Source organism: Pan troglodytes, chromosome 16 (genome assembly GCF_028858775.2).
Source record: "Pan troglodytes isolate AG18354 chromosome 16, NHGRI_mPanTro3-v2.0_pri, whole genome shotgun sequence".
Taxonomy (NCBI): domain Eukaryota; kingdom Metazoa; phylum Chordata; class Mammalia; order Primates; family Hominidae; genus Pan; species Pan troglodytes.
The window spans coordinates 16,943,797-16,957,354 of NC_072414.2; the positions used below are offsets into that span (position 1 = coordinate 16,943,797).

Below are 13,558 nucleotides of genomic sequence, written 5' to 3' on the forward strand. Positions count from 1 at the left end.
AACTCTATGAGTCTGTTCTATAATAATCACCATTTCACAGCTGAGGAGATGCTGGCACAGGAAGAGATGAAGTGACTTGCCCTGGAGCCCAGGCACCCAGCTCTGGAAGTGCTGCCTTGTCCCCAAGCAACAGTATCGTGCCTTCTCCTTCCTCTTTAAACCTCTAAAACCTTCCCCAGGCTTCCTTACTCCTGCTGCCTTGCTTCCTATTTCAATTTGAAAATAGATGCAATAAAGAGAGACCCTTCCCTAGATCCCACCCCCACATCTCCCCAGCTGCTTGCCTCTGTGCTTCCTTCTCCATCTTCACTTGTTATTGTAGCTGTAGTGTCTGCACTCATGTTAGGGGCGACTTTTCTCCATCATATCCACAGCTCAACCCTCAGGTTCTTTCCTGAGTGTCTGCTTTGCACACTGCCTGGTTCCAAAATGGAGCTCTCCCGCCCATCTCACACCCTGCATGCTTACTTATTCATCATCTGTTCTGCTCTACTACAGTGAGGGCTACACAGGGGCAGGGATTCTGGGTATCTTATTCACTGCAGATTCCAGCATCTAGAGCAGTACCTGGCATCTAGAAGGTGTTGGTATTTAATGAAATCATTCATTTTCTATGTCAGGCTCTGCCCTGGTGCTGGGGACACTAGGGTGATTCAGACGGGTCCCTGCTTATACCAAGTTTATAGTATCATAGGGGAGACAAACACATTACCTGACAAATTTGCAGGCAGCCATTTATATTTTTCATCTACAAAGCAGCCCTTATTGTACTTGAGAGGAAATGCACTCAAGCCGTGAGCTGTAGCCCCACCTCCCCTACTTCTGGACAGAAAGCCCCAGGCTCTGGCCCTTACATTCCTGGACCTCCAGGGCTCCCTGAACTTTAGGAAACAGCTAGTAAGGGAGTCCAAGTCCACTTTGACTCAGAGCTGTGGGATGTCAACAAGGTGCTTCCCCTCTCTGGTTCTCAATGTCTTTGTCTATTACAAGAGATGATGGTGCCAGCTCAGCAAGCTCCACGGGGCTGGGGCAAATGGGACAGGGAGGGTGACAATGCTTTGTGGAAAGAGAGGAGGAATTCTGAGTGGCTACCAGAAAGGCACCATGTTTATTTCACAATTTCAAACTTGACAGAACTGCAGAACACAGACATCAAGACTCCCCTGTAATTCCATTTGGAGTCTAAAGCTTAGATTTTGTTTCGTTTAAGCAGTGGCAAACATTATGTATAGATATAGATGTGGGATCATAAAATGTGTTTAAAAGTTATTGATGTGGGACAACTTTGCATATCAATATACAAGCACTTATTTTATTTTTTTTAATAGCTGTGAAATATCCCACTGTATGAAGAGACTAAAATCTGTTCTTCTATTGTGGATATTTGAATTGATGAACCATTGGAATAAAACAGAGAGGGTAATCAAAGCATTTGACAGCCTGGCAGATCAAAGTGAGAGGTTTATTACAGAAGACAGTAATGCTAAAAGGGGAGGAGAGCTAAGTGAATCCAACTGCTGCAATCAGGGCCCAGAATCCCACCACCCTAAGAGGCAGGAGACAACGCGGCCAAAAGGGCAGAGGCCCCCAGGTCTCCCAGCAGGGCCAGATGCAAACTTGTCATCCCACCCTGTGCGTGGGCTTCCTATGCCCTGGACAGACTTTCCTGAGGCCGAGGCTGTTTTAAGAGCTTAGAGCACCCATTCTACAGCAGAATTTCTTATGAATGAGGTCCCTCTTCTGTACTCCTCACCTATCCTGGGCCCTTTTCCCAACTTGACTTTGGGTAGTGGGTGGATATAGGCCCCAGGTAAACACCAGGCCCCAGGTGGACATCAGGGCTCAAGTGGACATACAGGCTCCAGGTGTATATCAGGCCCCAGGTATATACCATTTTCCTGGTACGTATTAGTAACCAAGGGGACACTGGACTCCAGGTGTACATCAGGATCACAGGTGGACACGTAAGCCCCATATGGACACCAGCCTACAGGTGAGCATCAGGCTGCAGGAGGATACCCAGGCCATATGTAGATATCAGGCCCTATAAGGACACCAGGTCTCAGGTGGACATTAGGGCCCAGTTGGGGACTCAGGTTCTAGGAAGACACCCAGGCCTCAAGTAGCAACAGGGCCAAGGCGGATACTAGACTCCAGGTGGACATCAGGCCCTAGTTGGACACTAGGCCCTAGATGGACAAATGGGACCCTGGTGACCATCAGGCCCCGGATTAACTGCAGGCCTTAGGTGAACATCTGATCCCAGTTGGATATCAGGCCCCAGGAGAACATCAGTCCCCAGGTGGATATCGGCTTCCAAGTTGACATCAGGCCACAAGTGGACACTGGACTTGAGGTGTACATCAGGCCTCAGATGGACACCCAGGCCCCAGGTGTACACCAGGCTCAGGTGGAAATCAAGGCACAGGTAACACCATGCCCTAGGTGGTTACCTAGGCTTCAGGTAGACATCAGACCCCAGGTGGACACCTGGGTCTCAGGTGGTCATCAGGCCCTAGGTGGAAACTCAGGTCCCAGGTGCACATCACACTCCAAGTGGACACCCAGGCCCCATGGTGATACCCAGGTTCCAGGTGGGCACTGGGCCCCAGATGAACACCAGGCTCCGGGTGGATACCAGAACCTGGGTGGACACCCAGCTCTGAGGTGGATATCGGGCTCCAGGTGGACATCAAGCCTCGGGTAGATATCTAGTCCCCAGCTGGACACAAGACCCCAGTTCGACACCAGACCCTGGGTGGACACCTAGGTCTCAGGTGGAAGCATCTCCAGCTGAACATCAGGCTCCAGGTGGACACCCAGGCCCTAGGTGAACACTAGGTCTTAGGTGGACATTAGGCCCCAAGTGGACAGCCAGGTCCCAGGTGGACACCCAGCCTTACAATGGACATCAGGCCCCAGGTAGACAGCAGGTTCAAGGTGCATATGAGGCTCCCGATAAACACCGGTCCCCAGGGAGACCCTTGTCCCCAGGTGAACACCAGCATCCAGGAAGACATCCACCTCCACCTGCACATCATTCCCCAGGTGTATACCTAGGCCCTATGGGAGCACCAGGCCCCAAGTGAGTACATAGATCCCTGGTGGCCATTAGGGACCTGGTTGACACCTAGGGCTTAAGTGGACATGAGGCCCCAGATGAGTGCTTGTCCCCAGGTGGATAAATAGGCCCCAGGCATACATCAGGTCTGAGGTCTATACTCAGTCTTCAGGTGGACACTAGGCCCCAGGCAGACACCAGACCCCAGGTGGATACCAGGCTCTATGCAGACACCATTCTGCAGGTGGACAGCAGGCCCCAAGAAGATATTATGCCCTGGGTTGACACCTAGACTTCAGGGCAACACTAGGCCACAAGTGGTTACCTATGACCCAGGTGGACATCAAGCCTTAGTGGAATTCCTAGTCACCAACTGAACATCAGGCCACAGGTGGATGCCCAGGCTCTAGCTGAATACCAGGTCTCACGTGGACATTAGGCCCCAGGTGAACATCAAGCCCCAAGTGCATACCTAGGTTCCTGGTGAACATCAGGACCCAGGTGGCACTCAGGCCCTACAAAGTGGAAATCAGAACATATGTGGACACTCGGGGCCCAGGTGGCTTTCAGTCCCCAGGTTTATATCACTTTCCTGGTAGACATCAGTACCCAGGTAGATACTGGACTTCAGGTATACATCAGGTTCCTAGGTGGACACCCAGGCCCCAGGTGGACACCAGACTTCAAGTGGACATCAGACCACAGGAGGACACCCAGGCCCCAGATAGATATCAGACTCCAGAGGAACACCCAGGCCTCGGGTGGACATCAGGTCCCAGGTTAATTCCAGGTCCCAGATGGAACTCAGGTCCCACCTGGACACAAGTCCCTAGGTAGATACACAGGCCCTGTAGGCCCTGGGGAACATCAGGCCTTAGGTGAAGTTCTAGGCTACAGGTGGACATCTTGCTCCAGTTGGACATCTGGTCCCAAGTGGACATCAGTCTCCAGGTGGACACAAAGTCCCGAGTTGGACCTCAGCCACCAGGAGGACTTTAGTCCTCTGGTGAACACCAGCTCCCAGGTTGACATCAGGCTACAAGTTGACACCTAGGGCCCAGATGGACATGCGGCCCCATATGAACACCAGTCCCCAGTCAGCTAGGGCCTGGGTCCACCTGGAGCCTGATGCTTAGCTAGAGACTGGATATCCACCTGAGGCCTAGGTATCTACCCAGGGACTGGTGTCAAAGTGGGGCCTGATATCCACCTGGGGACTAGGTATCCACCTGGGGCTTGATGTCCACCTCAAGCTAGATGACCTTCCGGAGTCTGATGTCCACCACAGGCCTGGGTGTCCATCTGGGGCCTGGTGTTGATTTGGATTCCAGTGTCTACCTGGAACCTGGGGCCATGTTGTCCACTTGGAGCCTGGAGTTTTCAGCTGGGGCCTGGTAGACATCTGGCCCCAGTAAACATCAGCGTGGGGCCTTGTTGTCCACTTAGAGCCTGGAGTTTTCACCTATGGCCTGAAGATCACCTGGGACCCAGGTGTCCACCTGGGACATCAGGCTCCAGGTGTACACCCAGGCTCCAGGGTACAACAGGCCCCAAGAGAACTCCAGACCATATTAAACATCAAGTGTCCGGTGGATGCCCAGGCCCCATGTGTACACCAGGCCCCAAGTAGACAGTGGACGCCAGCTGAACATCAGCCCCAAGGTTGACACCCATACTACAGGTGGATATCAGGCCCCAGGTGAATAACTATGCTTCAGATGTGCATCGGTCCCCAGGTGAACATAAGGCCACAGATAGACATCAGGCCTCAGGTGCACATCTGGCTCCAGGTAAACATCAGGCCTTAGGTGGATACCCAGTCCCCAGGAGGACATCAGAGAAAAGGTTGACACAAAAAAATCCCAGTGGGTATCATGTCCCAGTGGACATCCAGGCTCCAGGTAAATACCCCAGCCCCACCATAACCGTAACCACCGTAACAAGAAATGATAGGCCTAAATACCATCATGCTCCTTGCTCACAAAAGGATGCTTAGATATTTTATTCAAAATACAACTCCATTCATCACTCTGAGCAGCGATATATAGAAAGGAAAAGAAAAATAAACCAGGCCTCAAGGAATCCATCCAAACTGAGGTAGATATTATAAGGGACAGAAATTCCCAAATGAAATGTTATAGTTGACATAGAATAGTCTTTAAAACCCATTAATTTTGTCACACATTTGATACAAAGCATTATTTCCAGAGACTGAACCTAGAAAGAATTGCTTAAGACTAGGAGTCTTGTTCCAGCCTAGATCCCACACTGTTGAACATCTATACTTAGTACACCACATTATACATAGCACTGACATGACCTGTGTGCATTTAATTTTCTAATACTTGTTCATCTGTGGCATACTTTATATATTTATTTATTACATATATATTATTTATTATATATATTATTATATATATTTATTACATATATAACATGTATACATACACACAAGTACACACACACAAAGTATATAAGGGTAGGATAGTAAAATTGTGCAGTAACGTTTCTTGTGAAAGTGGTGGAAAGTGGATTGCGTTGGCGACATGCTGGAATGTGCTTCCATTGGCAGAAGTAAGGCTTTCAAAACTAGTCGTTTTCATTTTTCTCTAGCAACTGGGAATATTAATAATTGAAGATGTGTTGGTATAAAAATAATCATAATCACAATGAAGTGCAGTTAATAATTATATCACAAGATATAATAAACGTTATAGATATTATAAGATGTCAAAAAAAAAGATGTCATAAAATCTTTGAGATGATTGACACGTTAAATGCAGCCTCCTGTGCCGCCCAGGGGCGCCACTCTCGCTGAGTTCTTGGCGGTGCTCACCCTACTCCACCTGCTCAGCCCAGGCTCCTACACCCCCGGAGTCGCGCCATGGGAGCGAGGACCTTGCCGTGGCCCTAGACAAGGACAATGAGGAGGGGGTGCACGTGGAGTCTCCGCGGATAGGCTGGACGCCCAGCAGAAGCCTTTGCGGGGGTGCGCAGCCTCCTCTGGAAGCCCTGGTCGCTGCCCGGTGCCTGCTGCGCCCTGCGAGCTCCATGGCGGTGGAGCCAGGCCTGCGCTGCCGGCTCTTGGCCCTGCCTGCGGACCCTCTGCCCTTTGTCTTGCCCCTGGGGCCCGGGCCTCAGCTGGCCTGGAGTTCCTGATGTTAGCTGATGATGGGCTGGCCTCTGGGACTGGATCGTGGGCCTCATGCAGTGGCCGACGCGACACCAGCGCCAGGCCTCCCCGCGGTGCTGCTGGCGATGCGGGATGCCAGGGCTCGGGGTCTGCTGGGCCCCCTGGCGCTGCGAACCCCGTCACCTTCCATCACGGCCACCATGCTGCCCGCTGGTCAGCCCTGGTCTGCAGCCTTCCTGGTACCACTCCGGCCCCAAGGAGGCATTATTCACAGCCGCTTGCGACACCGGGGCCGCCTGAACCTCCGCCAGGGCTGTGCCGCGCAAGTGGCTCCAGCCAGCCAGCCCTGGCCCATGAACAGGACTTTCCGCTCCCCGAGAAGATCGCCCTCGGCAGGCATACACGGCCATGGAGGATGCAGCGGATACCTTCCAAAGTTTGTGGACACTCTTGTGCCACACCAAAAGTTTCACCATCAGCTGCGATGCCGACTGGGGCGCAGAAACCCCTCCGGGATATGGACCAGGCAGTGCCTTTGCTGGGCATCCGCAGTGCTGACCACCCCAAGTGCAGACCCTCACTTCGTGTTGCTCCTACTCCACGTTCCACATCCAAAGTTCTCTCACCATTTCTAAGCAGGAGAAATCAAAAGAAACTGAAATCAGAAAGAAAGAGAGAGAGAGAGAGAAAGCCATGAGCAAAAAAAAGAGCAAAACCTTCTGGAAAGCGTAAAATGCCTCAAAGCCAAAAACTAATTCTTATCTCTTTTAAACCTTCTGTACTTTTCCAATGATGAATGATTTATTTTTTTTAACCCCTGGCAATTCATAATTGTTAACTTCTCTGGCATTAATGAGTAGAAATTGAATCACATGTGGGAGTATAATTTGTATTATATGAAGCTTTTCATATTTTAAAAAATAATTGTCCAGTTTTTCTCTGTGGATTAACAATTAATGGAAAATTTTCAACATTGCTGTGTTAATGTCTCCTGAGATAATTAGATGTGAATAATTTTTATAAACAGAATTTCGTGGGTGGAATTTCTCATCTTCAGGAGCTCCAAAAATAACCGTGTCCCAAGAGAACTGTGAATTTGGGAACTGCAAGAACTGAGTCCCAACTTGTCCAGCCTGGAAGCTTTTTGGGTGATCTCTCTTGCAGGTGAATTCACTGCCTTCTGTTGAAGAGCCAGTGAGAGCCTGGGGGTTTCAACCTGCAAGAGCCTTACCATTTTAGGGTTAGCATTAACAATGAGGAAAAGGCATACTTTTTTGATATTCTCCGTATGTAATAAAAATAGTTACCAAGACAAAGCAAAGTGTGAGTGGTGACTATTGAGAAGACCCTTTCTATCTTTGCTGGATTCCCAGAGATTTCTGGGTTTCTTTTGGAGTCAACAGTACTTCCATGTTAATTCTGAGCTCTTAAAACCCACAATATGAGTTGCAGCCAGTGACTAGAGTTGCAGCCAGTGAGTAGTGTTGCAGCTTGTTAAACTGATCACTGGTGGTAGAGCCTTTTCATTCCACTCACTTCTTAAAAGGTCAACTTGGTCGGGGATTAGTGCTACCTTGTCAGAAATAAGCAGTTAGGAATCAAGTAAAGGAGTCAGCTAAAAGCGTAATTACTAAGTAGTGAGGTCACAGCTAGATGGTTGTTGATCTCATTTTCTCTCTGCTGCTGATTTCAAGGCTTTATAACGTGTTTTGATGTAACATAGAATGTATACTATGAAGGACAAATAGTCTGTTAGCTTCTTGGAGCTATACTCTTTTACTGGAGCAGGGGACAACAATTTGAAGGACATTACTACTTAGACAGTTTAATCTGCCTTTGGCTAGAATAAACTTCAAGTTCCAAGGGCTGGGTTCAGTTGTTATGCAAATTTAGATTGTTGCGGTAAAATTTCCAAAAAAAAAAAAGGATAGGACTCTTTAGATGAAATAAGAATTTAACTGTATTTGAACCCTGTTGAAGGCCAGACAAATTTAGGCAAAATCCCACGACTGAATACTCTGTGATGAGTCCCTTTAAATTCCAACATATAATCTATGTTGGTAAATATGATACGTGCACTGGAAAAGGATGTGTATCAGTAGTTGTTGAGTGTCGCGTTCTGTATATGTCAGTTTATGTCAAGTTTGTTCATTGTGTTCATCAAATCTCCCTTTCTCTTATGGATTTTTTTCTGTTGGTTCCATCAGTAATTGAAAGGTATGTTAAAATCTGTATTGCAGATTAGTCCATTTTTCTTTTAGTTACATCAGTTTCTTTAGTAAATAATTTGAAGGGATATTTTATATTTATACATATTTAAAATTGGCATACTTTTCTAGTGACTGACATCGTAAAATCTTTTTTATCTTAGCAATATTTCTTTGCTTATGTCTAAACTGTCAATAATAACATAGCAACATGAACTTTGTGCTGATTAGTGTTTGCAGGCATGTTTTCCATTGTTTTACTTCCAAATGTCTGGATTCTTGTATTCAGATAAATTAATTAAAACATACAAAATAAATATAATATAAAACATTAAAAAGTAAATATTCTAAAAATCCAGCCAGAGATGTTTCACTTCTAATTGAAGTGTTTAGAACCACGGCTCTCACACTGTGTGCTAAGGTGCCCTGAGATGCTGTGTTTAACTGACAGGGGCACCAGCGGATAGTGTGTGAGTCTGTGTATGTGTGTGTGTGTATCTGAGATGGGGGTCTCACTCTGTCCCCCAGGCTGGAGTGGAGTGGTGAGGTCTAGGCTCCCTGCAGCCTCTGCCTCCCTGAGTAGCTGGGACAACAGGCATGCACCACCATGCCTGGCTAAGTTTTGTAATTTTAGTAGAGACGTGGTTTTGCCATGTTGCCCAGGCTGTATATTTTTGAGGGAAACAAAGCAACCTTTGCTGGAGAGCTTAAGAACTACTAGCCTGAGGCAGTTCATAGTTTCAAAAGTAGTTAGTGAGAAGTGCATTTCTTTACCTTTAGGGTGGGTGTTGTTAATTACCGCGATGAAAGGGGGTATGGTGCTAAAGTCAGTGTGGAATAGGAATAAGGTCCAGTGGTTGAGATCCACTCCGATTTTAAGATTTGAAAATTTGTGCCATGTGCCCAACAGGCACACACATCCCAATAGTAAGTAAATTGTGCTTTTTAAAGAAAGAAACAAAAATACTGTTTCTACTTCCATTGTGTGTTATTTTTTATATGTACTTGCAAATCCATCACCAAAATAAAAATAATGAACATAACCAGCACTCATAAAAGTTTTCCCTTGCCCTTTTATAATCCCAAACTTTCTGTATCTCCCTACCTTACCACTCTCCCTGGCAATCACCAATCTCTCACTATAAAATAGTTTGCCTTGTGTAGACATTTATATAAATGAAGTGTAGTATGGACCCTTTTTTGGAGGGGTCTGGCATCTTTCACACAGCATAATTATTTTGAGATTCAGCTATATTGCAGGCATCAATAGGTCATTAATTTTATGACTGAGTAGTATTCTATTGTGCAGATCGGTCACAATTTATATATCCATTTGCCTGTTGATAGGTTTTTGCATTGCTTCCGGTTTTGGACTTATACAAATACATTTGCAATGAACATTCATGTACATAAGTTCTTCTAACTTTGAGTAAATATTAGGAGTGTAATAGCTAATAGGTTTAGGTTTAGTTTTAAGAGACTGTCAAAATGTTTGCCAAAATGGTTGTACCATTTTATATTTTTATCAGCAGTATATAAGAATTCCACACTCTTGCCAACATTTTGTATGGGCCTTCTTTTAAAATTTTAGACATTTTCATGTGTGTACAATAGTATTTTATTGTGGTTCCATAATGCCTAATAATATCTAGTATCTATGTACTTACATGCCATCTGTATATATTTGGTAGAGTGTATGTTCACATTTTTTTTGCTTCTTCCTTTTTTGTTTTTTTCTTTGCTTATTTTCTCATTATTAAATTTAATAGTTTCTTTACATACTCTGGATTCAAATCCCTTATTAGATATGAGACTTGCCAGTATTTTCCCCTTGAGTTTTCTTTTTTGCTCTCATAACACTATCTTTCAAATAGCAGATGCTCTTAACTCGATGGGGTCCAATTTATTAATTGTTCTTGTGCATTTGGTTTTTGGGGCTTCATCTAAGACATTTTTGATTAATTGAATATTACAAAGATTTTTTTTCTGTATTTTCATCTAAAAGTTCATAGCTTTTAATACTTTATTTTATATTTAAGTCAATGATCCTATAAGTGACAGAGCTTTAACCCAAGTCTCTGTCATGCATAGCTGGACCCAGAGGCTTACATAAAATCATCAAGAAATTGTTCTCCTTCTTTCTCTTGACACTTTTCCTTTTGTTTTAGCCTCATTTTTTCCTTCTGAAGATGACTCTCTTCTCTCTTTGTAGCAAGAGATAGTGCTACAGATAACCCACTTTACTTTGTCCTCACAGACCACAGTGGTAGAAAAAGCAAGAGTCCTTCCTGATGATTCCAAAAAAAAAGTACTGAAACAGTTGCTATGATCCAAGGGTAGAGTATTTTGCCAGAGCTGGACATCATGATCACCTCTAGGGCTGGGGCTGGAAGGTTGGGTCAGGCCCAGTTGGTGCTCATTGAAATGGTCCTCAAAGAAATGGGGGGCTCTCAAGAGGACAATTGCTGAACACCCCACCAAAAAATAGCCACTGTGTACATATCTACAACTCCTTGCCATTTTATAAGCAACTGGTTGGGTGGAAAATGACTATAAATTCAGTTGTCATTAACTTTCCTTTATAATGTCAGTAGAATGAGCCATACATTTCACATGTTGTGGGTTATGTCCATGATAGTCATTTCCGTATATTAAGTATCAGTTTGGAGTATCATCTGAAGAAATACACTATTTTGTGATGTTATCCTTAAATTAATATTTTTAGGATAAAGAATTATAGGATGAAAGAAAAGTCTAGGATAGAAATAAAAGAATAGAGAAAATGGGAGCATGGATATACTGCAGAAAATGGCCAAACAGGAAAAGTACTTGTGAGAAGTATTGAAGTACATAATTGATATCACATAGACCTCCAGGAAATTACAACTACTGGCATAAGAACAAACTATCTGAATAGTCTTTGCCAATACTGAGTCTTTCTGCTTGCAAAAGAAGTAAGAATGGTAAGGAATTGGGACATTGTTCAGATAGGCCTCAATGCATTTATTCATTTACCTGTTGATGGGGTTTGGGGGTATTAATGAAGGATGTTAATAAATAATAATGGGCATGTTAGGTGATCATAATTGATTTGTCCATTTGGTCTGAAGAACATTTTGCCTACCTTCTTTTTTTTGAGGGATTCATTTTTAATGTCATGTTGGATTCTATCGCTTACTAAATGTGTAACTGCCTATTTATGGATTCTGAAGAATTTTATAAAATGTATTTGCCAAACATTTTGAAAGCTTAGAACTTCTCCAAGGAAGAAGTTCCTTAATGCTTTAGTGCTGCCCTGACAAATATGGTAGCCACAGCCATGTGAATATTGAGCATTTGAAATGTGGCTAGGCTGGACCGAGATGTGCTGTCAGGGTAAAACACACACCAGATTTTGAAAACTTAGTAGGAAATAAAATTAAACATATCTAATTAATAACTTTTATGTTGGTTAGACATTGAAATAATATTTTGTATGTATTTTACATATAAATATACACTCATGTGTATGTGTAATTAATATCTTCATATGAAATACTTATCAATTACAATTGGAAGAATGATGACTTTGTGGTGGAGAAATCTGGCACAAATTTGATCATGTGCCTCCTGCTGTGATGTCCTAGGAATACCACAGCATTATTTCTGCGGTTTTCTTGTGAAAGATACATGACCTAAGTCTGGATGTTGGAAACACATCAGATGGAAAAAGGTGAACACATCCTTCATAAGTGCGTATGCTCTTTAAAACTCTTAAGTTTATGAAAAATAGGGCAAAACAGAGGAACTCTTTGAAGTTGAAGGAGCTTAAGAGACATGACGGTTAATGCAATGGGAAATCCTGGATTGGATCCTGGATTACAAAGTTCAAAAAAATGTATTTAGGGCACACCTGAGAAAATTTGGATGAGATTATAGCATCTGTTGATTGGACCGTAGTGTTGGGTGAATGCTGATATCCTGATGTGGATGATTATATTCTGGTTATGAGAACTTTTCCCAGATTCCTCATCATTTGCCCAGTGGGTTCATGGACAATGTGGCGATGGTAGCAGGCGAAGATGGTACATGTTTCCAATAACGTGAACTTCCCTGCAGCAGTGCTGCCTACTGCCCAGATGAGTGCCCTGACTGCCAGCAATGATCAATGCTGAGACCCTGGAAAGAGGAACTACCTTGCCTAGACCAGATAGATTTCTGGTAATGTTGTAATAATATTTTTTCCCTTCCTTCATGGAAGTGGTAAAGAATTGCCCTCACTGGAATAGATGCATATCGGAATATGGACTCCACTTCATATGCTTCTCATAGCATCAAATTATTTACATTTGCTGAGTTCTTATTCTCTGCTATCATGCAATTGCTACTGATGATGGAGCTTATTTTCCAAAAAAGAAGTGATGCCATGGGCTTCAGCCCATATTTATTGGTCTTGTGACATCCCACATCACTCAGAGGGACATGACCTCACAAGAATCAGTTACTTCACCACCTGTGAGACCCTGAGGGGCTGGGTTTCTATCCTACAAGATGTGTTAGATGCCCTGACCCAAAAGCCCTCATACCCAGAATTCATGGTTCCATGTAGCAAGGATCATTGTGATGGTGGTGATGATGATGGTGAGGATGGTGATGGTGAAGGTGGAGGTGATAATGAAGTGATAGTTATGTTGAGGATGATGAAGGTGATGATGATGGTGAGAGTGGTAAAGGTGAGAATGGTGATGGCAGTGATTGTGATGGTGATGATAAGGATGGTGATGGCAAAGGTGGTGATGATAATAGTAATATTTATGGTGAGGATAATGGTGATGATGATGAGGATGATGATGGTGAGAATGGTGATAGTGATGATGATAGTGATGGTAATGATGATAATGATGACGATTATGAGGATGGGGAGGGTGACAATAATTATTATGGTGAGGATGGTGATGGTGAAGGTGGTGATAACGATAGTGATAGTTATGGTGAAGATGCTGGTGTTGATGATGGTGAGAATGGCGAGGGTAAGAATGGTGATGGCCATGATGATAGTGTTGGTGATTGTAAGGATGGTGATGGTGATCATGGTGATGATGATGATAGTGCTGACTGGGCTATGAGGTAATGGAGGCAGAAAAGTGGCAGTTTCTAGGAAGTATAGAGCCAGCTAGG

At 44.5% G+C, this 13,558-nt stretch overlaps 1 pseudogene; it reads right to left on the reverse strand.

Annotated features, from left to right (window-relative positions):
• Nucleotides 1-6,361: 6,361 nt before the first annotated feature.
• Nucleotides 6,362-10,575, reverse strand: LOC107969879 (protein FAM182B-like; annotated as a pseudogene).
• Nucleotides 10,576-13,558: the final 2,983 nt, after the last annotated feature.